This window comes from Equus quagga, chromosome 1 (genome assembly GCF_021613505.1).
Source record: "Equus quagga isolate Etosha38 chromosome 1, UCLA_HA_Equagga_1.0, whole genome shotgun sequence".
NCBI classification, from domain to species: Eukaryota; Metazoa; Chordata; class Mammalia; order Perissodactyla; family Equidae; genus Equus; species Equus quagga.
In genome coordinates this window covers 34,101,506-34,125,911 of record NC_060267.1, presented here as the reverse complement: position 1 = coordinate 34,125,911, position 24,406 = coordinate 34,101,506, and the positions used below count along the sequence as shown (strand labels likewise).

The following is a 24,406-nucleotide window of genomic DNA, read 5'->3' as shown; positions in this document are numbered from 1 at the left end:
GTTGTGATTCGAAAGCTCAGGAGTGGTGGAGTCAGGATTTGCTTCATGTCGCCTTTCCTGCTAGACTGTGGGTCTCCTTGAAAGCAGGATCCATATTTAATTATCCACCAATTGTAAGCTCTTTGATGGCAGGAACTTGTCTTGTTCTCCCTGGATCCTTGGGGCTTGTCACTGTTAGTTGCTGAATCAATTCACTATGCTGGCTAGTATTTATACCTTTAAGGGGAACCCCTGCCTCTAAGCATTTAGCTGTGCAGACTACACAAAGAGTTTGGAATAGCTGACTGAAACATTCATGTTACATGGACGACTGAGGTGATACTGAAATCTAGGTTGGTAGGAATGGAGGTCTTCCCTGGCTTCTGAAAACACTTCAACAAAGAGTGAGTACCTAAACCGTGTTCAGGAGCAGGGTTCTGTGGCAGATATGAGAAGGGGTGATGTGGTCTCTGGGTTTTGCGAAACTTATTGCTGAGCAATGAGGGTGCGATAAGTACATAAATAATTACATGTGGCAGACTATGCTATAATATATAATATTATAAATATATAAAGTAGAATATGAGGAGAGAGCGGCTAAATGACTTAAAGGGTAAAGGTATTCACTACAGCAGCATTTATAATAATAAACATTAGACACATCTAAATGGTTGATAGCAGGGCACTGGTTAAGTAAATTATGGTACAGGCACCAGAAAGACTGTGATACAGTCATTAAAGGTATTTATGAGGAATTTACAGTAATTTGGGTAAATGTGTATGCTTTTTTTCTTAGGTGAAATGTCAGAATAAACTTAGATATACAGTGTGATAATAATTTTAAAAAAATTTTTTAAAACAGGCTTACCAAAAGGAAAAAAATCACCAGGAGGAAAACACACCAAAATGTAAACATAGTGCCTGACTTCAAGTATATTGTGTATGTTTGTGTGTGTTTATGTACATATATATACACATATGTGTCATAAATATACACTTCATTGAATTTTCATACACTGAACATGCCCGTGCAACAAGTGCCCAGATTAAGAAATACAACATTATCAGCATTCCCACAGGCCACCTCGTGCTAACTTCTAATGGAATTCCATAGTTTTGGCTCTTTTTTGTTCCTTATATAAATGGAGTCATACAACATATGCTCTTTCATGTCTGATATCTCACACTCAACGTTGTATGAGTCATCCATGTTGTTTATAGTTGTAGATTGTTCATTTTTATTATTTATTATGGATGACTTTTAATCTTACTCTTTTCCAAAATTTTTTATAAAGTGATGTATTTTATAATGAGAAAAAAAGCATTAAAAACAATTTTTTATTTTCTTTTTCTGGTGAGGAAGATTGGCCTTGAGCTAATATCTGTTGCCAATCTTCCTCTTTTTGCTTGAGGAAGATTGTCTCTCAGCTAACATCTCTAACAGTCTTCCTCTATTTTGTATGTGGGACGCTGCCACAGCATGGCTTGATGAGTGCTGTGTAGGTCCACGCCTGAGATCCAAACCTGCGAACCCTGGGCAACTGAAGTGGAGTGTGCAAACTTAACCACTACACCAGTAAGCCAGCCCCAGTAGCATTTTTTATAATTTTTTTATTTTTTTTAATTTTTATTTAATTTTTTTTGAGGAAGATCAGCCCTGAGCTAACTACTGCCAGTCTTCCTCTTTGCTGAGGAAGACTGGCCCTGAGCTAACATCCATGCCCATCTTCCTCTATTTTATACGTGGGACACCTACCTCAGCATGGCTTTTGTCAAGCAGTACCGTGTCCGCACCCGGGATCCGAACCTGCGAACCCCGGGCTGCTGAGAAGTGGAACGTGCGAACTTAACCATTGCGCCACCGCACCAGCCTCGCATTTTTTTTTTTAAAGAGGCAAAGGCAAGTTTATTTGTAAAGTGCTTGGGTAGATTTAGTTGTCCAATTTGGCTAGACCATGGGACGTATGAAGGAGAATTGAGAAAATAAATTGGGCTGTCCTGAAACAGATGTGCAGTGCAATGTGAACTCAGTGTCTGGAGAACCAGAGCCTATCCATTTTGTCTTCAGTAGTCATGGAACTGTGGACGTATCCTTTAATGCCTTTGATCCTCATTTTGCTCATCCATGGGTCAACAACTGGGTGTGATGATATCTTCCTTATAAACTGATCAAGAGGATTAACTCGAGGTAATAAGTCTGTGGAACCGTCTGCCAAATGGTGAGGTCCTTCATGTAAAAACTGAAGGTAGGATGGATGCTCAGGGAGGGAACTCATGTCCAGTTGCCATTAATTTTCTCAATGAAGTGAGGGGTGAGGGTTATTTGAAAGTGAAAGCAGGTGGCTTTGAGGTGGGGTTTGAGCAAAGCAGGCAGCTTCTAAGTGCTCAGTGAGCTGGGGGTCCAAGGAGAACACAGCAGTGTTGAGGGCCCAGCAGAGGCTGGAGCATAAACATGAAAGAAGTGTGTGTTTCCTCGAGAAGATTTGTTTATTATGTTTTGTTTGGGCTAGTGTTAAACTGAGTTTTCCTGATCGTACAGGTGGAGGAGGTAGAAACAGAAAGAAAAGGGGAGAAGGAGGAAAGCCCACCTGACACATGAGAAACGCCGTGGCTAATCTGCAGAGAGCTCTCTGCTTAAAGGAAGCTCCGATTTATTTATTATTATCTTTTTTCTGCTTTTTCTCCCCAAGCACATGGTTGTATATTTTAGTTGTGGGTCCTTCTAGTTGTGGCATGTGGGACACCCCTGAGCGTGGCCTGATGAGCAGTGCCAGGTCCGTACCCAGGATCCGAACTGGTGAAACCCTGGGCCGCCATAGCTGGAGCGTGCGAACCTAACTACTTGGCCACGGGGCCAGCCCCGGAAGCTCCAATTTAAAATATGAGTGTCACAGAAGTCCGTAGTGCTTCGGACTGTAGGATATCTTTTTCCAAGGGTATTTAACTAAAAGAGAAGGCTAAGATTTTTAGTCTAGCCCATAAAAGTCTACAAACCAAGCAGGAAACTTTTACTAATATTGTGTTTTCTTGCTCTGAGAGTCCTAAAGTCACTAGCAGTTTTAAATATTTTAGATCCTTCAAATAGAATAGGGCTTGATGGGCCAGGCTGGAACCCTCTCCATGGATGATATTGTTTCTGTGGGAATAATACTCAGACATGGCAAAAACTACTGAGGCTGCACTCTGAGCTTATCTGCCTCTTCCAAATAGTATGGTGATGGGTGGGCACTTGACAGATCCTGGACCCAAGAGGAGACGTTATCTATTTGTCGATGAATGATGTTGGTAGATTGGTGGCGCCTTTCTTCCTCTCTGATCCATTCAGACAGGATCTGTTGAGTGCCTGTGGGCTGGATATGCAAAACCAAAAAGGACCAGTCTTATCTTCCAGATACTTTGTATCTAGGCCAGGCATTTAAAGAAATAAGTTTTGGAATGTGAGAATGGATAAAATGGAGATGTGGGTTCCTGGGGTGGGGTTGGAAGTGACTGCTTCTGGAAAGCAGTTCTTAAGTCTGCCTGAGGAAATCAGCGAAGGTTTAAAAGGAAAATTCACTCTTGAGCTAAGACTTGAGGATGAAAAGGCATTTTCTAGGAGGATACTCCATAGAGATAGCACAGCAGGCGCAGAGGCACAGTATATAAGGTCTGTTGGAGAACTGCAAATAATATGATATCACTGAAGTTAGATGTGTGCGGCAGGGGGTGGGAAGGTGGGTGGCAGGAGCAGAGGTTAAGAATAATTTTTTCCCTTTCTGGGAGAAAGGGTATCACATTGTCCTAAAGTTTGATTAGTTTTTTGTTGATAGCAAAATTGGTTATGAGCAACATAGTTTTTCTGTCTCTGTCCTGGATTTAAGATTTCCACTTATTCAGAGTTTACATTAGGAAATGCTGAGGTTGCTTTAGAATTCACTCTATGTCTTCTAGTGCAGTCTATTGAGATCACCTTGTTTATGTTCACTCCGCAAATGTTTATGAAGCACATGTTATGTCGAAGGAACTATACTTGCTGTGATCATGTTACAAAGATAGGAAATAGCTCCTGCCTTTCAAGAATCTTACAATCTAGTTAGCAAAGCAAAACTTGAACTTTCAAAAGCCCTGTTATGGAAAAAAGATAATAACTAAAGGAAAGAGGACGGACTTGTTACTTAAAACTGTGGGAAGCAGAAATCTCTTTGGAAGACAGTGCACTCTAATCAAGGACTGAAGGCCAAAAGAAATAGGACTGGTGGACAGTGATATAAAGGAGGGGCGAGGTGATTGGGGAACTGGAAAGAGGCCACGGCAGCCATGGTGGACGATGGTGGAGGCTGGCCCAGGAGCGTGGATGTGTAGAGTACTGTTGGGAGGTGTCACAGTGTCTAGAGTCACTCAGTCTGGGGTGTATTGCTGGGAATAGAGAGAAGTGGAGCTGAAAATGTGGCTGGGGCCAGGTGGCGAGGGTCTTATATGCTGCACTGAGGAGTTTGGACTTTATTCCAAGGCAGTAAGCTTTTATGAACAAACCTCTTCTACTGGACTTCCTCTCCGACCCAGGCCACTGCTGTCTCCAGTATTCCTTCCACCTACTGTGTTCAGAACAAGCCCAGTGTAATGCATCTAATCCTGACACCATGTGACAGGGACTCTCCTGATTTTGCACAGATGACCAAGAAAGTTGTGAGTTGGGTCTAGAATCTTAGCATGTCTTCCTAGTCAACAGTTTAATCCCTCAGTGTTGGTTCTCCTCACCTTAGATTTTTGCAGCACACTATTCAGTTTTCCAACCACTTTTGTGTCCATTATATAATTTGATTCTTAACGGTTATTGGAAATCATGAGATCAGACAATTTATAGTGAGGGAAATCAGCTCAGAAAGTCTAAATGAATAGCCCAGGATCATTCAGCAGTGAGAGGTAAGATTAGACACAGTGACTTTATGACCCTCTTTGGCCCAGGATTCCTTCCATTAAGTCATTATGCCATGGCCTTCCACTTGAGTGATTCTGACTACCAACAGATGCATGCCAGCCGCATTGTTATGGCATCGGTGAGATGTTTGCGTGGATTCATCCTTGTTGGCTGTGACTTAAGTATTTTTGAAATGAGTGAGATTATAGGTTATATCTGTAATCTTTACGTAGAGAGAAACTAACTGGGTTATCTGGGAGTTTGCCCATAACCATCTTGTTACTTATTTTTCCTCTGTTTAAGGAACAGCCTAACTTCTTAGGAAGCCTCTTTCATTCAACTGATCATTTTGATTTTTCTTCTGGAAATAATCCACCCAAATCATTGGAGTTTTTATTCTTGATTTTCATATATTTAGCAGGAAAATTGTTTTCCATCTTTCAGATGTTCAGCAAGCTAACAAAGTGTGTACTAATTTTGTGAATCATTTTTAAGCCATATGACTTGCCAAGTTAAGCACAACTTAAAATATTTGTAGGAAAAAAATATATTGAGAGGGGCCAGCCCCGTGGCCGAGTGGTTAAGTTCACACGCTTTGCTTCCATGGCCCAGGGTTTCAACAGTTTGAATCCTGGGTGCAGACATGGCACTGCTCATCAGGCCATGCTAAGGCGGCATCCCATATAGCACAACCAGAGGCACTCACTACTGGAATATTCAACTATGTGCTGGAGGGCTTTGGGGAGAAGAAGAAGAAAAAAAAGAAAGAATTTCTTAAAATATGTATGTATATATTGAGAATCTTGCTTTGCAAATATACTCTTTGATTTGGCCAAGAGCATCGGAGTTGGCCTTTTAAAAGTCATGATTGAGAACAACTAGATTGTGAGGCAGCCGTAGTATGGGCAAAGATACTAGTTTTTGTAGTGAAGGACCACTGACATCAAATACTAACCTATAGAATTCCTATAGAGACGTGGTGGTGTTGACGCTGGGGCAGACTTGGGAGGTCATTGAACCATATTCTCTTTCAGAAGAGCAGTTGCAGAAGAACAGAAGAGGACCACATAGTTAGTGGTCGGATGTGGAACTAGGACTTGTGACACTCCTCTATTCATAATCCTCAGTGTCTGCCTGTTACTGGTAGAATCAGGCCTGAACTCCTTGGCCTGGCTCTTCTGTCTCTGAGGGAGTGTGGGAGATGGAGGCATCTCCCCAAGTCTGATAACTAAGGCACAGAAGAGAAAATAGACAAAAGTAAGTGTTTATTTGCTTATTGGTGCTGAGTGAATGCAATTTGATGGCATTATTTTAATGACAAGTTCCAGGAAATGAAGATGGAACTCTTCTAACATTCTATCTAAAAAACCATATAATGGGCTCTAGTTGAATATGCAGAGGCTTCTGAGCTTCTGATAGAGAGAGCCAATCTGGAACACTTTGTTCAGTTCTAAGGTCAAATAAAGTTATTTTTAAGCTCCTAAGTGACTGGGACTAGGCCTAAGTGTAATACCCTTAATGTATCTGGAAGTCAGACTGGCCAGCCTCACCTGTTTGGTAAGAGCACCTGCAGTGGCGGTCACAAAACCTCCATGCTCCCTCATTCCTATCTTTATTAATTCTTACATTGTACTACATATAATTATATTATTAGTGATATTAATTATATTAATAATTAATGAGTAGTGCTTATCTCGTTTCCAGTCCAGAATGTTTTAGGTTTTAGACAGAAACCTGTGTGTGTGCATGTGTTTGGTGGGGAAAGGGTTCAGAAGCAACAGAATGAGGACCTTGAAAAACAGGCACATAGATTAACATCCAAGAAAGAGGCAGGACAACAACAAGCCAGCATTCTTCGTTTTCAAAGTATAGTCAAAAAGGTGGTAATGATATTGCACATGATTATGGTTCCTTATAGTTTTTAGATCATTTTCACATCCTTTAAATCATTTGATTGTCACAGCAAACCTGTGAGAATGGACGACTAAAAACATCACTCACATTCTCCATGCAAAGTTAAGTCATAGAAAGACTGTGCATTGTGTAATATAACAGGTATGTAGACCATTCTTCCACAGTCAGTTTGGTCTTGCCCGACTCCTAGGTGCCTTTTGTGGCAGGTAATGATAGTGGTATCTATAAGAAGCTTGAAGCAGGTGGGGGTTACCTGCTCTCCCACATCCTCACTGCCAGGTTATAATGAAAGCAAGTTTCCACTAAACTACTACACATACAGATAGCTTTTAAATAAACATTCACTGGCAAGTAGCACAAAACACTTGATACAGTTTGGTTTATAAGCTTGACGAAGGCTCCGATTTTTGTGTTTCTGGGTGTTCTGATACACCTTTCGAGGAACATTTACTCGACACAGACAGCAGTGTGGTGGAGGAAAGACTCTTGGTCAGTTGCCATCAGGGGTTTAGGCTTGAGGTTCTTTATACTCTCTTCTTTCAAGGATGGAAGTGTCTCTAAAATGTTTTAGCAAGGCCACATACTTGAATCCTTTAATTTCACCAGTGTGATCCTATTGCTAACATTCATCGTGCCAATTAACAAGCTGTTGATTGCACCAAAGAAAACCCATCCAGTAGGTAATGAGCAAAGTGTCTCCAAAGCATTTGTCTGTTGTAACTACCTCTCAAGTATGGGCTTCCTGATGGTAACTCACCAGATCCCCCCGGACAGTGCGCTCCTGCTACCATCGGAGTGACTGCCTAACCTAAATAATGTCACAGAAGATCACAGGCTGTTTATGCTGAAGTGGCTCAAAAAGTAAATCACAGATACTGAAACACTTCTAGGGAGGTTACATCATTGTTTATGTATAACGTTTAATAAAATAGAGAAGTGTGCTTGTTAGGAGGCACAGTGATTTGATTATAGAATAGTCTTACAATGTGGAGAGTGGGGTTGTGGTGATGTTATTTTTACCTAAATTAATGCAGCATGCATAGGGCATGTGTGTATTGTATCTTCTTAGTGCCTATTTGCATATATCAACTTCATGCAGCCCAAAGACTGAGTAAATCTCAGTTGTAGTTTTCTAGGAAGAAATGAGGGCTGGAGATTAAAAGGTTTCTATTACTGAGTTAAAGCTAAGGTTTTGACACTCACCCAAACATACGTTTAAACAAGCTACAGCCTGGTGAATGCTGTGTGCAGGTACTTACAGACTCAGCCATGCAGTAGATACAGTTTAATAGTTAAACTTAATATAGATGACTTTTTAGATAAGTTGGAATATATTACCTGTGGAATAAATGTGAGGCACTGGCATGCGTATATATATATATGTTTGTAAATTTTAATTTAAATGTAACCTGTATGTAGTTATTGTCTATAGCTAACTCCAAAGATAAGTATATTGAATTTTCCACTCTGCTTTCGCACGTATGGTGGTAGTTGACACACGTGGTAGTAGTTGAAGCCCAGGTAATAGATAAGCTTATCCTGGCAGCAGAGAGAATAAGCAGAGTCACAGCGGGAGCACTAGCAGCTGGCCCAGGCAGGAGGAGAAGCCAGAGAGGAACAATGAGAGCAGTGCCCTCCGTGAAGCGAAGGGGCGAGGCCTCAAGAACAAAGAGATGGCCAGCAGGGATGGAGCTGGAGGCTGGAAGTCAAGTAGGATGCGGACTTGACTTTTGGCAATGAGGGATCATTGATGCTCTACTCAAGAAGAGTGAGGTAAGCATTGAGTTGAGGAATGTGAGGAAATGTAGGCCGATTTTTAAATAATGGTAATTTTATTTATAATATATCTGAATGCTTATAACATGCCAGATCCTAAGCACTTTGCTTGTATTGACTCATTTAAATCTCATAGCAACCTCGTAGTCTGTACTTTTTTATCCTCCATTTCACCTATGCAAAAACTCAGGCACAGAATAATTTGCCCAAACTAGCACAGGTAGGAAGAGTGGGGCAGAGCTAGGTTTCTAACCCAGCGTTGACTCCACCACTGTTGATTGTAACTACCATTCCATGCTGAAGCTTCACTGTAGAGGAGAGAGGTTGGGTACTTTTGTGTTCTTTGTACTGTGTTGTGTGTTGAGTGATGGGGACACCGAGACAGTCCCTACCCCTGAGGAAAGGCTGGTAGGGGAGATGGGTCGACCACACATGCAGGGTTTCTGTTGCTGTGGTGGAAGTGTGGAAGCAGGTAGTGTCAGGATGCGGGAAGGCAGTGGCCAGTTTTTAATCACTGGAAGTGGGAGGGAGGAATCAGAAAAGGTCTGTTAGAGAAGGTAGCCCTTAAACTGAGGTTCACAGTGGCAAACTTCAAAGTGGTGGTTTGAAAACTTTAGGTATGAGAAGCTGGGTTTCATCCTTAGGTCTACTTCTTTCTGCTTTAATCAAATTTTCTAAGTACCGTTCCCCCATGGTTAAAAACAAATTTAAAGGCCGGTCCGGTGGCGCAACGGTAAAGTTCGCACATTCAGCTTCGGCGGCCCGGGGTTTACCAGTTCCCATCTCAGGTGCAGACCTATGCACCGCTTATCAAGCCATGCTGTGGCAGGCGTCCCACATAAAAAGAAGATGGGCAGGGATGTTAGCTCAGGGCCAGTTTTCCTCTGCAAAAAGAGGGGGATTGGCAGCAGATGTTCCTCAAAAAAAAAAAAAACCCAAAAAACAATGTAAGCATATGTATAATGTCTTTAAAAGTCCTCAGTGGGTTTGTCCTAACAAGGTATTTAACCTGCAAATGTGAATGTGTTGTTGTTGTTTGTTTTGGCTGGGTGGGTCATTATGCTGTAATATTCATAGTATAGTTATATGTAGCTTTCAATTAAGAGAAGGAAGACCAAAGACTTTCCTCACATATTCTATTTTAAGAAAACACATGCACATATACACAACAAAATGGGCAGTATTTTTGGTTTCAAAAAAGTATTTAATTAAAAAAATACCATCCATGTTATGCTTTCTGTATTGGTTGGAAAAGACCCTTCTTCCATAATCATTTTTGTGCCTTCATTAAAAGCACCTTATAAGAAATGAAATTGTTGCCTAAGTGACGAGAACAGGGAAATCAGCAGAGGAGTTCTGGAAATCTTGCAGGCCCCTCTGAGTGACTCTCGCTCTATGCCACAGGTGCCCTCCCTCCTTTAAGTGGTTATATGATGGAGCTGAATTTATTATTTCTTGTTTATGTAATAGTTTTGTTACCTGTTCTTTAAAAGCAAGCAAATTATAACTTTTTTTAATTCAAAATAAATTTCATAAAACAAAGCTGTTTTATTACACTGGCTCACTATGGGTTTTATTTTGGGATTTGTTGACCTAAATAATAGTAAGAACCATGAGCTAAGTGGATATCATATGTGCAGGGCTGTGCTAGGTCCTTTACCCACATTTTCCTTTCATCTTCACAACTCTGCAAGGTAAATTTACTCATTTTAGGAATGAGAAAATAGGTTTGGAGAGATTTTAAAACTACAGAAAGTTAACTTGGCACCCAATGGGAAAAGCTGGTCTGAGAGAATGAGGCCAGCATATGGAGAAAAAGCAGAGGTGAGCGAGAGAGTGCAAATGAACAAAAGAATGAGAGATTAAACAGGTTAGTCAGCCAACACACTGACCTGGTGTGGTGTTGGAGGCTCTTGTTCTGGAACCCCTGATGCTCTGGGTATACAATGCCCTTGTTTTGGCTGTGTTAGCTTTCTGTGTATATGGGGTGTGTGTGTTTCTTTACAAATGCTTTATGTCAGGGTTTGCAAACTCAGTACAGCAGTCAGGCAGATGGCATTAAGGGGTGAAGTGGGTTGGGTGTAAAGGAAAGAGGTATATGGTTAGGGTGGCATATATCCTTGTTTACTGGATCAGTCCTGGTTCACTCCTGTTGTTCTGGCATAATAATCGGACCTTTCATCCTGGATGATAAATTATATGGTCACCCTATATAATGTTAATATGTTTTTTAGGTGCTGGTCCCTTTCTCATAGAGATGGAGACCTTGCTGGATGACCTTGCTCCTCCTTGTAAAATTAATCACTGAAGCAAAGGCTAGATCAGTCTTCACCTCAGAGTGACCCTCAGCCTTCCCTGAAGGATTTTTGCTGTTGCTGTCAGAGTTTTAGTTGTCATCACCATTTAAAACATGATTGATTATATCTATATCATAGTTTTCAAAGCCATCCTCCTTGTTAACTTTAACCTGCTTACTCTTCCGTATTAGGTTTAATTTGTGGTATGTGAAGGAGGCATAGCAATCCCCATTTCGATAATCTATACTAAAAATTCTTTATGATCATCCTTAAATGACTCTTAGGTAAGGGTAATGCAACATTGATTTTCAAAAAGCCCTTTTCCAGGTAAACATCTTTTATTGTATGAAATTGAGTGTACTGGCTGCTACTTTCCAGGTGTATCTATTTATTTTCAGAAATTGTTCCACATTTTCTTTAACTTGGAATAAATGTATAGAAGGCATGCTAATCAAATTTGTGAATGAAAAAGTTTAAAGATGTAGATAAAATCTAAAAATGACTGAGAATTCAGATTGATTTTAATGGCTTAAAACAACGGCTGAAATATAAAAAGCCTAAATTTAATGGTTTGGAGTATGATTTAGATTCAGAATAATAGCAGTTATGCAAGTACAGGAATGAGGAAACTTATCTCAACATAGCTCATGTGAAAAAGACCTAATGGTTTCAGGTGAACATAATAAGCTCAATATAACTAACAGGAAATAATAGCTGCTTAAAAAATTAACACAAACTTTCATTTCTGGTGGTATGTGAGACCACATACTCTAAACAGTATCTTCCACCACAAACTAAAAAATAAAAATGCTAGATAAATTATATAAAATGTGCCTTTAAATGACAAGAAAGAAACATTGGCCTGAAAGCGAAAGTGAGAACTCAGAGACATGAGTGGAACACCTAGTCTGAGCATAGTTGCTGGATCCAGCAAATGTGAGCTTTGATTTTCTTGGTCTCCTATTGCTCTGGAGACAAGAGACAAAGCCCAGAGCCTGCGTTAGGGGAAAAATGTTTGATAGATGATGTCTCCACATAAATCTGGGACTCCCTAAAGGCTACTTTAATGGTGTAGTGTTGAACTAGAAATACAGCTTTTCCCTTGACCCCCTCGCAGTCCCCAGCAACTCTAAGGAAAACTGCCTATCTAATATTTCATGACCAATAGCCAGCATTCATGCAGGTTTGCAGTCCTAATTTAAACCTACCTGGGTGGTTCAAAAGAAGACAAGTATATATAGTTGTGAGGTGGTTCTGGCATCATAGCACATGGCAGAAGCAGGTGCACCTTCTTTCTCGAGGAATCTTTCTTCAACCCTGGCCTCAAAGAGTTCAAAAAATATTCCAAGAAATTTTAACTCCCAGTCAAAATTCTAAAACAGACAAGTAAACAAAGCATCATGAATTGAACCTGTCAAAATAGTAGATAACAGAATTAGACATATAATGATCTCAGATATAGTTATCAGAGAATGTAAAATAACTTTATTTTAAAGAAATGAGAAGGTTAAAATGTGGGCAAATAACAAGCGAATATAAAAATGACAAAGGAGGTCTGATAAAAGCTAAATAGAGCTTTGAGAAATTAAATATGTAATTGGAATGTAAAAGTTAGCAAACAGGGTTAATGGTAAATTAGACATAGCCAAAGAGAGAATTAATCAACTGGAAGACACTTCTAAGCTTTTTTTAAAAAAAATTTTATTTTTTTTCCTTTTTCTCCCCAAAGCCCCCCAGTACATAGTTGTATATTCTTTGTTGTGGGTCCTTCTAGTGGTGGCATGTGGGACGCTGCCTCAGCGTGGTTTGATGAGCAGTGCCATGTCCGCGCCCAGGATTCGAACCAATGAAACACTGGACCGCCTGCAGTGGAGCGCGCCAACTTAACCACTTGGCCACGGGGCCAGCCCCAGTTTTAAGCTTTTTGACTGTGACCCACAGTAAGAAATTCATTCACTGACATGTGTGTATATATGTGATATATGTCTATAATTTAAGCCCAAGTTTCAGAAAACTGATTGTATCCTTCTAAGTGTAATATTCTCTGCTATTTTTCCTTTCTAATTTACTCTTTTTCATTAAAAAAAAGTTGGAGCCAACCTAGGAAGTTTTATGAACCAGGGTGGGTCATGACCATAGTTTTAAAGAAAACTGATTTTAATAAAGTTGCAAATATGAATACCCTGCAACTCAACATATGTCCACCAGTTTTCACAGCATTTCATTTGGCCCATCCCAAAAAACCTGGAAGAAAACAAAACATCGATTGTGGAAAACATACACTTTTTGTATAAACCACTCTATAGTTTATACATAAAGTAGATTACTGTAGGACTGTAGTGATACTGACAATTATGAACAGCCAGTGCAGCCTGGGCACCACCCTTCCAGCATGGATGCTGCCTGGAAACAGCCAGCCTCACCCACACCTGTGCATGTCAGCCCTTTCTCCAGCTTTGAAAACGAATGGATCACCAATCCACACATCAACATAATGTTGAATGGAGAAGGCAAGTCGCAAAAGATTATGTATAGTATGATTCCATTTATATGACGTTCAGAAACTTGGGCAAACTAAATAATATATTTTTAGGGATACAAACATGATTAAAGTATTTTTTAAAAGGCAAGGGTACACTGAGAATTTAGGAGAGTTATTACTTATAAATAGGGGATAAAGGAGTGGGTTAGGAAGAGTCAAAAGGGGCTTCAGAGGTTTTGGTAATTTACCTTTTCTTCAAATTGGTTGTGAGTACACGAATGTTTGTTCCCTTTTAATTCTTTATATCGTCAACATTTAATGAAAATAATTTAATAAAAAAGCCAAGGCAGGATCAACACAGATAGTAAATCTTTTATGCTGATCAGCCCATTTTTAGAAAGTCATTTTAGTTTTGGGTGCCAAATTTTATCGACTTTAACAAACTGGAATGTGTCTGGAGGAAAACATCCAGGGTGGTGATGTAAACCTGGCCTTGAGCCTTTCATTTTTCAGATGCAGATCATGTGGATTCTGAGTGTGGGGGAGTTTTGATTTCCCCGGGTTTATTGGCTAGTGGGAGTGGGAAGTGAACTCTGGTCTGTTAAACCCTCAGGGTAATGTACTTTTGCTGCACCATGCAGAGAGGAGTTGTAAAAAATTCCCGTAATTGTTCTATAGTTTACTAAAGATTTTGTTTTTCCTGTCAAATGCTGTAACTGTAGGACCCGTGGCATGTCGTAATATACCAAATAACAGCTCAGAAACAGGAGGTCTTTCATTGCTGGGTTCAGACAAGCCCTCTGCTGTCCGTAGCTCTTGAAGTCATTTCTAGGTTCAGGTTGTGTCAAACAAAGGGACGCACACCCAGGTAACTTTGTTTGGTACCTTTTGGAGGAAAGGCAGACTCAGTCTTGTGGTTGCTCTGTCTTTGCCTGTGCGGGGAGCCAGTTTGATGACACACTGGGCCTCAGATGGATGTGAACATGGCGGGCTGGGCGGATAGTGGCCTTTGTCTAGGTAATGAGTGCTTGAGGTAAAGGAGTAAATTAGCAATTATTAAGGATCTGCAATGTGCCAGCTGTTGTTAGGCATTTTTTAAAAGACTTTATTTTTTTAGAGCAGTTTCAGATTCACAGCAAAATTGCGAGGGAGTTACAGAGATCTCCCATAAACTCCCTGAGCCCACACATGCATAGCTGCCCCACTGTCAACATCCCCCACCGGAGTGGTAACATTTGTTACAAGTGATGAATCTGTATCACACATCACCCCAAAGTCCATAGTTTACGTTAGGCTTCACTCTTGGTGTTGTACTTCTGTGTGTTTGCAAAAATATGTAATGACTTGTATCCTCCATTATAGCATCATCCAGAGTAGTTGCACTGCCCTAAAAATCCTCTGTGTTCTGCTTATCCATCCCTCCCTCTCTCCTAACCCTTGGCAACCATTAATCTTTTTACTCTTTCCATAGTTTTGTCTTTTCCTGACTGTCATATAATTGGAATCATACAGTATGTGTAGCCTTTCTAGATTGGCTCTTTCACTTAGTAATATACATTTATGTTTCCTCCCTGTCTTTTCATGGCTCCATAGCTCATTTCTTTTTAGGACTGAATAATATTCCATTGTCTCTATGTACCACAGTTTATCCATTGACCTACTAAAGGACATGAAATCTTGGTTGCTTTCAAGTTTGGGCAATTATGAATAAAGCTTTTATAAACATACATGTGCAGATTTTTGTGTGGACATAAGTTTTCACCTCCTTCGGGTAAATACCAAGGAGTGTGATTGCTGGATCCTATGGAAACAGTAAGTTTAGTTTTGTAAGAAACTGCCAAACTGTCTTCCAGAGTGACTGTATCATTTTGCATTCCCAGCAGTGAATGAGAGCTCCTGTTGCTCCACAGTCTCACCAGCATTTGGTGTCGTCAGTGTTCTGGATTTTGGCCATTCTAATAGGTGTGTAGTGGTATCTCATTGTTTTAATTTTCATTTCTCTGATGACGTATGATGTAAGCTTATTTTCATGTGTTTGTTAGGCATTTTCACATAAAAATATTTTGTTCCATTGGGAAGGAAGTGGTCTTATCCCCATCTCACAGATGTGGAATTTAGGGAGGGGTGGCTGAAATCAGTATTTGAGCGAGAGGCCTTCCTGTCAGGAGAGCAAGCTGCGGAGTCCTGGCTAGGGGCAGTGTTGCAAGGTGGTAAGGAGCACGGACTGCAGCAGACAGGACTGGGTTTATAAACAGATTCCTCCATTTGCTAGCTGGGTGACCTGGGTCATAAGTTATTTAACCATTATTTAACCACCCTGTTCCTCTTGCCTCATCAGAAAATGAGGAAAATCCCTATTTCATGGCATTTTATATAAGAAATAAATGAACAAATATGCATAAAGTACTTAGAACAGTGACTTGGCACTTAGCAAGTGCTATAAAATGAAGTATTCAGAGAAATTTTTTTCCTAGCTGTGACTTGTAGCAAGCAGTTCTTCTGGTCTCTGTGACCCTGTAGCAGAGCCTGCCCTCAGTCTTAAAGGGGTGAGATAGTCACATCCAGTCTGGGTTCCCCAGCATCCCAAGTTGGGTTCTCCCCCACCTGGAAGGTAGGAGTGGCCTTGATAACGTGTGTTCATCAGGTCATCCTCTTCCAGGATCCTGGATTTCCCAGGACCATAGAGATGTTGCCAATGTCAGTTATTAAAAGACACACCAGGTGTACTTCTTCCCAGGACCTTGCTCTGCAGATGAGAAATTGAGGCTCAAGGAGGTTATGACTGTCCCAAATTCACTTCACAGCAGACCTGAGATTAGGGTGCTTACTTGTCTCTGCTACCTCTAGAATGTGTAGAGGACAAGGCCAGTTTTCTCTGTGGAGCCTTCATGTCGTACAGTGTGGATGACTTCACATTTCTCGGGTTGGCTCTGCCATCAAGACTCTTGGGTTCCATTTGCCCTTTGGAGCCTGTGATGCACAGTCTGCTGCCAGCTTCCACGTCATGCCAGGGCAGCTTGCCTCTTCTGCGAGCACCTCTGCTGGTCACCCCTCTTAACCCAATTTCTCTCTAAACTGTGCAAGGATTAGCCATCCATTGGCTTCTTCCATGTGTTTCCCTTGTGTCTGACTTGTCCTTTCCCATGGTCATTGGCTTCTCACAACCCTGACACAGTTCCTTGTTACTTACTGCCCCCCCTCCCCCCACGGCCCTCTTCTACCACTTCTGTTGCTTTAGTCATTTCCCTTCTTTATCCTCCCTGCATTTATTCTTACACACTGGCCCTTGTTTGTTTCTGTCATTGTACTGAGATAGCCTGTATCCTGGACTCTTGACTTTTAGAGCCATTGCTAGGCAGTGAACTGGTGTGAACTGGAACATGGTATGAACTGACTAAAATCCATGATATAGCATATGAACTATGCAGCCTTGCCTCTTAGCTTTCTTTTGATTAGCCTGGAGCCAAATTGAACATTATTAGCACAGTATTACTGTCAATATTATATGCTCTCAGCAAGGGGAAAGAATACACGAAAACTGAACCAAAAACTGTGGGAGACTATAATTCCAGAAATGATCTAAGGGCTTCCCTTTCTTAAGGCACTAAGGCAGGAAATGATAAGGTTTAAGAAATGGTAAAGTATAGTCTGCAGAGTGCTTGGCTTAAATAGTGTTTAAGTGGAAAGATACTCTTTTCTTCAATTTAAGGTAGTTTTATTGCTTATGCTTTTCTTTGAACTGAGATGAGGACATTTACTCAAGATTAACATATATTATTAAACAGCTAAATTTAGGAAGTTAGATAATTGTTTAAAGCATACTTGAACATGCCAACATACTATAGCAGTTTCCAATTTCAATAGTAAAATATTCTTTGCTCTCTATATTTTTTGCCTTTTTTTATGTATGCTAACAATTTTCTATCAACTCTTGTTTTAAATGGAGAATGAAAATCATTGTTACTTGAAATTAATTAGTGTTATTTAAAAATTAATCCCTTCTTGTTGGAGAGGTTGTGGAGAAAAAGGAACCCTCATACACTCTTGGTGGGAATGCAAACTGGTACAGCCACTATGGAAAACAGTATGGAGATTTCTCAAAAAGTTAAAAATAGAAATACCCTATGACCCAGCCATCCCATTACTGGGTATCTATCCTAAGAACCTGAAATCAGAAATCCCAAGAGTCCCTTGCACCCCTATGTTCATCGCAGCATTATTTACAATAGCCAAGACGTGGAACCAACCTACATGCCCAGAAACTGATGATTGGATAAAAAAGATGTGGTATATATACACAATGGAATACTACTCAGCCATAAAAAAGACAAAATTGGCCGATTCGCAGCAACGTGGATGGACCTCGAGGGTATTATGTTAAGCGAAATAAGTCAGTCAGAGAAAGACGAACTCTATGTGACTCCACTCATAGGTGGAAGTTAACATATTGACAAGGAGATCTGATCGGTGGTTACCAGGGAAAAGGGGGAAGAGGTGTACCCACAACATGACTAACAATAATGTACAACTGAAATCTTACAAGGTTGTAATCTATCATAACATTAATAAAAAAAAAATTAATCCCTTCTTCACATTTCAACTTACTCTTCTTTATAGTAGGGTCTTTTTTTTTTAAGAATGGCCCTGAGCTAACATCTGTTGCCAATCTTACTCTTTTTTTTTTTTCTCCCCAAAACCTCAGTACATAGTTGTATATCCTAGTTGTAGGTCATTCTAGTTCTTCTATGTGGGACGTCACCTCAGCATGGCTTGATGAGCAGTGCTAGGTCTGCACCCAGGATCCAAACCAGTGAACCCTGGGCCATTGAAGTGGAGCGCACAAACTTAACCACTCGGCCACAGGGCTGGTCCCAGTAGGGTCTTTTTAAAATTAGTTTTCTGACACCACTAGAAAAAAAATGGGAGAAAGTTTAAAACATCCATGCAGACCACCTTCCAATCAGAACTTAAAAGCAGTCTTGGGATTTTTCCTGTTGTCTGGTAGCAGTCTGGGACAGATGGTTAATTGACAGAGATAAAGCTGGATAATCAAATCCAATAAGCTAGAAGAGGTTAACTAGAGTAATCTGTACTATTTAGAAAAATTTCCAGGGTGATTGGGCAGTGGGGGCTGAAATCAGCATTTGAGATTTCATTTGTGTTAATACAAAAAATACACCTTAAACCCACAAGTTTGTTTTTTAATTAAAATTTTTTTTCTTTCATTTAAAAAATAGTTCTCCCACTCCCCCAACCAATCCTTCCTTGTAGGGGGAGAAGGAAAAGAGAAATTTGTATCAGCTAACTGCCTGCATGCACCTCAGGAAATGGCATGTCACATTCTTACTTTATCAAGACCCTGCTCCTGGCCTTCCCCTGATCCTCATTGACTGAGTGTGCCAGATTCTGTGCCAGGTGCTAGGCCTGTAAAGAAGGAATGAGGCAGGATTCCATGGTACAGTAGGGGAGTGGGTCTAACGAATGACAGAGAACTATGTGGAAGCCTCCGGAGAATCCTTTTAGTGTGTTTCGAGAAACTGGATCTGCTAAAGAACTATTCACAACCTCATCGGTTTTTTTGCCTTTGTAGTTTGCTTCATTTTAATTAAAAACCTGTTAACTTCCTTGAATTTTTCCTGGTCTTAGAAAGCAGCTCTTTTGGGGGTATACGTATCTCACCTAAATTTTTCTGCGAACTCACTGTGCCTCCAACAAAGTGACAGTACTTTCTGAGCAACAGTAAAGACAGCTTTACGATGTGTCCTGTGCAGAAGGAGCCTGTTTCCTTCTCTATTCTTCAGGTCTTTTTCCCTCCTTACATTTCCATCAGTTTGATGTTTTCTCTTAAAACTTTGGCCCAGCCATGTGTTCTGTCCTAATCACTGGGACACACCAAGGATTGTGCTGTTCCGATCTCAGTGCTCGCTTAATCCAACCGTTTAATGTGTCCCCAAAGCACATTTGTCTGATGTATGTTCTGTAGGCAAACAGCTTCCATTAACGTGATTGTGTTTGTCCTCTAATCTACATGCTTATAACAGTGGGGGCCGACTCAAATTGGAGTAATAGATCTTCACTTAAGACATAGAGATAATTTCATGAATACTTAGCAAAACTCTGCAGTTGATCTGAAAACAGCACTCTGGTGTGTGGGATATTGAAGTGTTAGCCAGGGGAGGAGACCCTATCCAAGTAATCATTGGATAGCTTGTCTAATAATGTTTATGAAATGCATTTTCAAACTGTTCTAAACAAAAATGATTGCTGGACTATTTAAAAAATAATTGGTCATATCCTTTTTCTTTGTTGCTCTTCTGATTTCCTGAGTGACATTTAATAACAAATCATAAGACTAACAAGGATGCATTTCTATTCCTTTGGTTTATGGATCAGCTTATTAGGCTGGAAGGGGAAGATGCAATAAAGCGTGTGGACCTAGTTTGGAGGAAGGAAATATACCCAACAATTAATCAACAGTCATTAAAAGACATCTACAGGCAAATGAAGGGCCTCCGTTCTTTATTTGTTTAAAAGAAAAAAGGCAACACCTCTGGAGAACTGGAGTTTATTTTGCCCTTGAGTTGTTCTAATCATTCTATTTTGCTTGTGTTTAGTGTATAAGAATTGCAAGAACCTGTTACTGTGTTCATTTACATCAATGACTTCTAGTTGCATTCTTATAAACTAATTTAAATAAAGGCTATGTGGTGACAATAGATATATTAGTTATCTATTGTTGTATAACAAGTTGCCCCAAACCTAGAGACTTAAAACAATAAACGATTTTTATCTCACCTAGTTTCTTTGGATCAGGAATCCAGGAATGTCCTAGGTGGGTAGCTGTGGCTCAGGACCTTTCATAAGGCTGCAGTCTAGCTGTTGTCCCATGTTGTAAGCAGTCTATATGAAGGCTAGACTGGGGCTGGCAGATCCACTTCCAAGGTGGTTCACTCACATGCCTGGCAAATTTTAACTGGTTGTTGACAGGGGTTGTTGGCAGGAGGCCTCAGTTCCTTACCACATGGACCTCTCCATAGAGCTGCTTGAACATCTATATAACGTGAGCAAATGATCACAGAGAGCAAGATGGAAGCTGCATTGCTTTTGATGCCCTAGCCTGGAAGTCACATGCCATTTCCACGATATCCTACTGGCTATACAAGTTAACAGTACTCATTGTGGGAGAGGAATACACAAGGGCATGAAGACCAGGAAGCAAGGATATTTTTGGGCTGTCTTGGAGACTGGCTAACAAAATAGAAGAATGTCTAATCTTTAGCACATATTTACAAGTGTCCAGTGAATGTTCAAATAACCTTAATTTTAATTTTACCAAAAATAATAGAATCATTGGAGTATAGAATTTTCCAATTTTTGTCCCTTCCTTTTACCCCAAATTGCATATGTTGGTACATTGATTATCGGTCTATTTCAATTACTTATATAATAGATGTCTATTTTTCAGACGTGATCATGGGAGAAGCATATCTAGGTAAAAGAAATCATTTAGCTAGGCGGGGCTTTTACTGATGATAAGCTCAACACCTCTGAACAACCCGTTGCCATTCTGTAAAACCCTCTGAATTCATCAAGTCCTCAACAGACATTTATTGAGCACCTCTTAGGTGCGAAGCAGTGTGAATGCAGATGTCAGTGCAAGACATCTCTGCCCTCATGCAGAGGCTAATATTTCATCATAATTTATGCTAAATATTACTCGAGAGGTACATAGTGGAGATGGCAAGGTCAGCTGTTGAAGATCACTGGCTCTGAAGTCAGTTTGCATGGGTTCAATTCCTGGCTCCCCTATTTGTTAACTATATGACATTGGACTAGTTATTTAACCTTTCTATTCTTTAGTCTTCTTTTCTGATTATTCCCTTACTGTAGCTTACCTGCCTCATGGGCTGTGCGGATTTAAGAAACAGTGCCGCGAGTACTGTTAGCCAGCCTCTTGGGAATATCTGAAATGATCAGTTTGCAGGAGGGAAGGTTTCCAGGGGATGTAAGATGTTTGAGTTGTGTCTTGGAGGGTGAGTTGGAGTTTGGTCAGCACAAAAAGTTGGGGGGGCCCAGATATGGGATGCCAGCATGAAGTAGAGCCAGAGGCTAAAAAGCTGAGCAGTGGGGTGAGGCTGGGACATGGCGTGTGGTGGCTTCAGGAGAGTGACTGGAAATGAGCTGAGACATGCAAGGATGTGAAGAGTCTCAGATAGAGCACCAGTACCTGGTAAATTTTCTGAGCTCATCTCATTTTAAATCTCATATTTCTTATTGCCTCTGTGAATACTCTCACAATTGCCAGATCTTATGTCTGTATTTGTGATTAGGAAAATATTGTTACTGCAGTTACGGGCCAAACAAAAGAAGTTGGAACTTTTTTTTTGGAGGCTTTTCAAAACAGTGGAATGATAGGGTTTGCCCTTTTTTTGTTTTTTTTTAAAGTGGTCTGGCTGAAGGGTGGGCGAAGGATTGAGTAGTTAGGATGGCTATAGTAATGGATGGGGAGACACTTGAGGCCTCAGAGGGGACTGCAGAGATGGAGACAGGTGTACAAGAGCCTGAGTCCTTGGCTTCTTTTTGGGTTTGGCATTTCCCACAGGCTTCCCAAGCACATTCCCAGGGCACCAGGAGGACTGGGACACTTCTCATCCCATGCCAAAGAGCCTAGACTCATCCAGAACTTTACCATTATAGAAGTCTAAAAAGGAAAGATTTTAGTGTTAGCATATATGTAACTTAGTATCATTTTGAATTATATGTGAGGGAATAAGCACCATAATCCTCTTGGCCTTTAAATGTCTGGCTCTAATAGTGATAACCTCATTTTATGGACAGAAGAAGAAAATGATTACTTCAATTTTAGAAACTCTTTCTCACTGCCCACTTCCCACTGCCAGAAGATTATCTTGACATCAGATCTGAAAAGAGAGGTGAGGATTTAAAGAAGAAAAGATGGGTAGGAAAAAAGATTTTGATTTAGATTGATAAGAATCCCTTTGCCAACCAGGCTAGATTCCAGACAGCTTCTAGGCCCATGGGAGGGAATTAGAGTGTTTAGTCTGTTTATTTAGCCTCTGCTCACCCTGGTTCTGAATTCACCGCCCAGTCCTCTCTCCCAGCACAGTTGGCCCCTCACTGCTTTCTGAATGTCCACACTCCATGGGCAGGCTCTTTCATCAAAGCACATCGGCCTCGAATGTGTCTTTCTTCCAGCTTGTTTAGGAGGTAGGTAGGTCTAGTTGAAGCCAGAAGGAAACACCCATCTGAAGTAAGAGGATGAAACAGAAATTCTGTGACATCTAGTTGACTTGAAGCCTATTTATTTTCAGTAGAAAAAAATTTTAATGTGACTGCTACTCTCTTTTTCTTTTGAAACTTGGAAGCATGCACTAATGCACCTTTGCACCGCAACTATAACACTATGCAAAAAATAATCCAGAAATGAATGGCATTTTTATAACAACTATTAAGTTACATGAAGTGTTAGTCCAGTAACCAGATTTGGAGACAGTGTCTCCATTCAGGGGTATAGTAGCTGTGCAGAAAGAAGCCAGCTATGGAAGGGGAAACTTTGGACTAACTTCCCCCTTCCTCAGTTGTGTTTGAAATTTATATATTTTCTGATAGCTTGCAGCAGGCTTGGGGTCCACCAGTTCTTTCTCCTTACACTGTTTCTGATTTGATATTTCATATTATTTCATAATTAAGAATTTTTAAGGATTGTAACTTTTTTGGTGGCATTTTCTATTCATAATAAAAGTAGTTCAGTGTCTTGGGATATTAAAAAAAATGGTTGATGGAAGATGGTCTTGTTACTAAAGTAAACCTTTCTATAAATAAATGCAGAAACATCTGTTAAGGGCATAGTCTGAATGTGGCAGACATATGAATTGCGTCAATTCCCGTCTTTGGCCAAGATTTCTTTCTTAGGCTTTCTTTATACCTAATGTCATGGCAGGGTTTCACATTCTCACAGCATTAGGCAATAGAATGGTCAAAAGGACTGGTGCCAAGTTACGCTCTTTCTTAGGTTAGCAAATGGTAGTAATTTGTACTCGCCACGGACGAGTGCGGCATGTTTTTGTTTTGATTTTTTAGGACTGAAAACCCCGGATCTCTCCTTCAGCTTCATTTTAGGTCCTGGCCTTTAGGTAATTTTCCAAATATCTAACTGCTAAACTGCTTTCAAGAAATTATTGTGGTATTGCAGGGAGCTTTGGTCAGGAGAAAAAGAAGGCACTAAGTCTTTCCTAGAACACCATGGCCCCATCTGAAATTCCTTTTTCAAAGGCACAAAAATGCTATTTGAAACCAAACAGAAAACAAACCCACCCCGCAAATACTGCAATTCAGACAACTAAGGGGGAGGGTCAGAGTAGGGAGGAAAAATTCTTGGGAAAACTATTTGAAGCTCAAAGCTTGTGTGTTTTGCTCTTTGATGATTCTAAGTTAACATGGGGTGATTTAGCATTTTTAAGATAAAAATTAGCCAGGACTGTAAGAACACTGTGTACCTTTTCAGGTGCCTGTGTAGCTCCTCCTAGAATACTGTCTGGTGCTCTCCCCTTCCTCAAGACTACCTCACACTCCTCCTGGCTGGGGACTCCAGCGAGGGAAGGTGAGTCCGAAAATTTGTACTCCGTACATACATCTTAGAAGAGTATCACTTAAAGTGACTTTCTTTCTTTCTTTCTTTCTTTCTTTCTTTCTTTTTTTTTTCGTGAGGAAGACTGGCCCTGAGCTAACATCTGTTGCCAATCTTCCTCTTTTTGCTTGAGGAAGATTGTCGCTGAGCAAACATCTGTGCTAGTTTTCCTCTGTGTTGTATATGGGATGCCACCACAGCATGGCTTGATGAGTAGCGCATAAGTCTGTGCCCAGGATCCAAACCAACAAACCCCAGGCCATTGAAGCGGAGCACAAGAACTTCACCACCACACCACCAGGCTGGCCCCTTAATGTGACTTTTTTAAAACAACTTTTCAAAGTTTTGGGAGACTTTCAGAGATTACATTCACTGGTGAACTCTTAAGAATCATCGTTCGTAAGCCCTTTCTT

The 24,406-nt window shown here is 40.5% G+C and overlaps 1 protein-coding gene across 4 annotated transcripts in view; it reads left to right on the top strand.

The window, feature by feature from the left end:
- Positions 1 to 24,406, top strand: part of RASSF8 (Ras association domain family member 8) — a 118,818-nt gene that overhangs the window by 12,884 nt on the left and 81,528 nt on the right. For 2 of the 4 annotated variants that reach the window (XM_046669520.1, XM_046669512.1), the window contains exon 2: positions 23,871 to 23,966. The exons of the other annotated variants lie outside the window; for them this stretch is intronic. The gene's annotated coding sequence lies outside the window, so the exon portion shown is untranslated. The remainder of the gene's footprint in view (positions 1 to 23,870; positions 23,967 to 24,406) is intronic. 4 annotated transcript variants of the gene reach the window in all.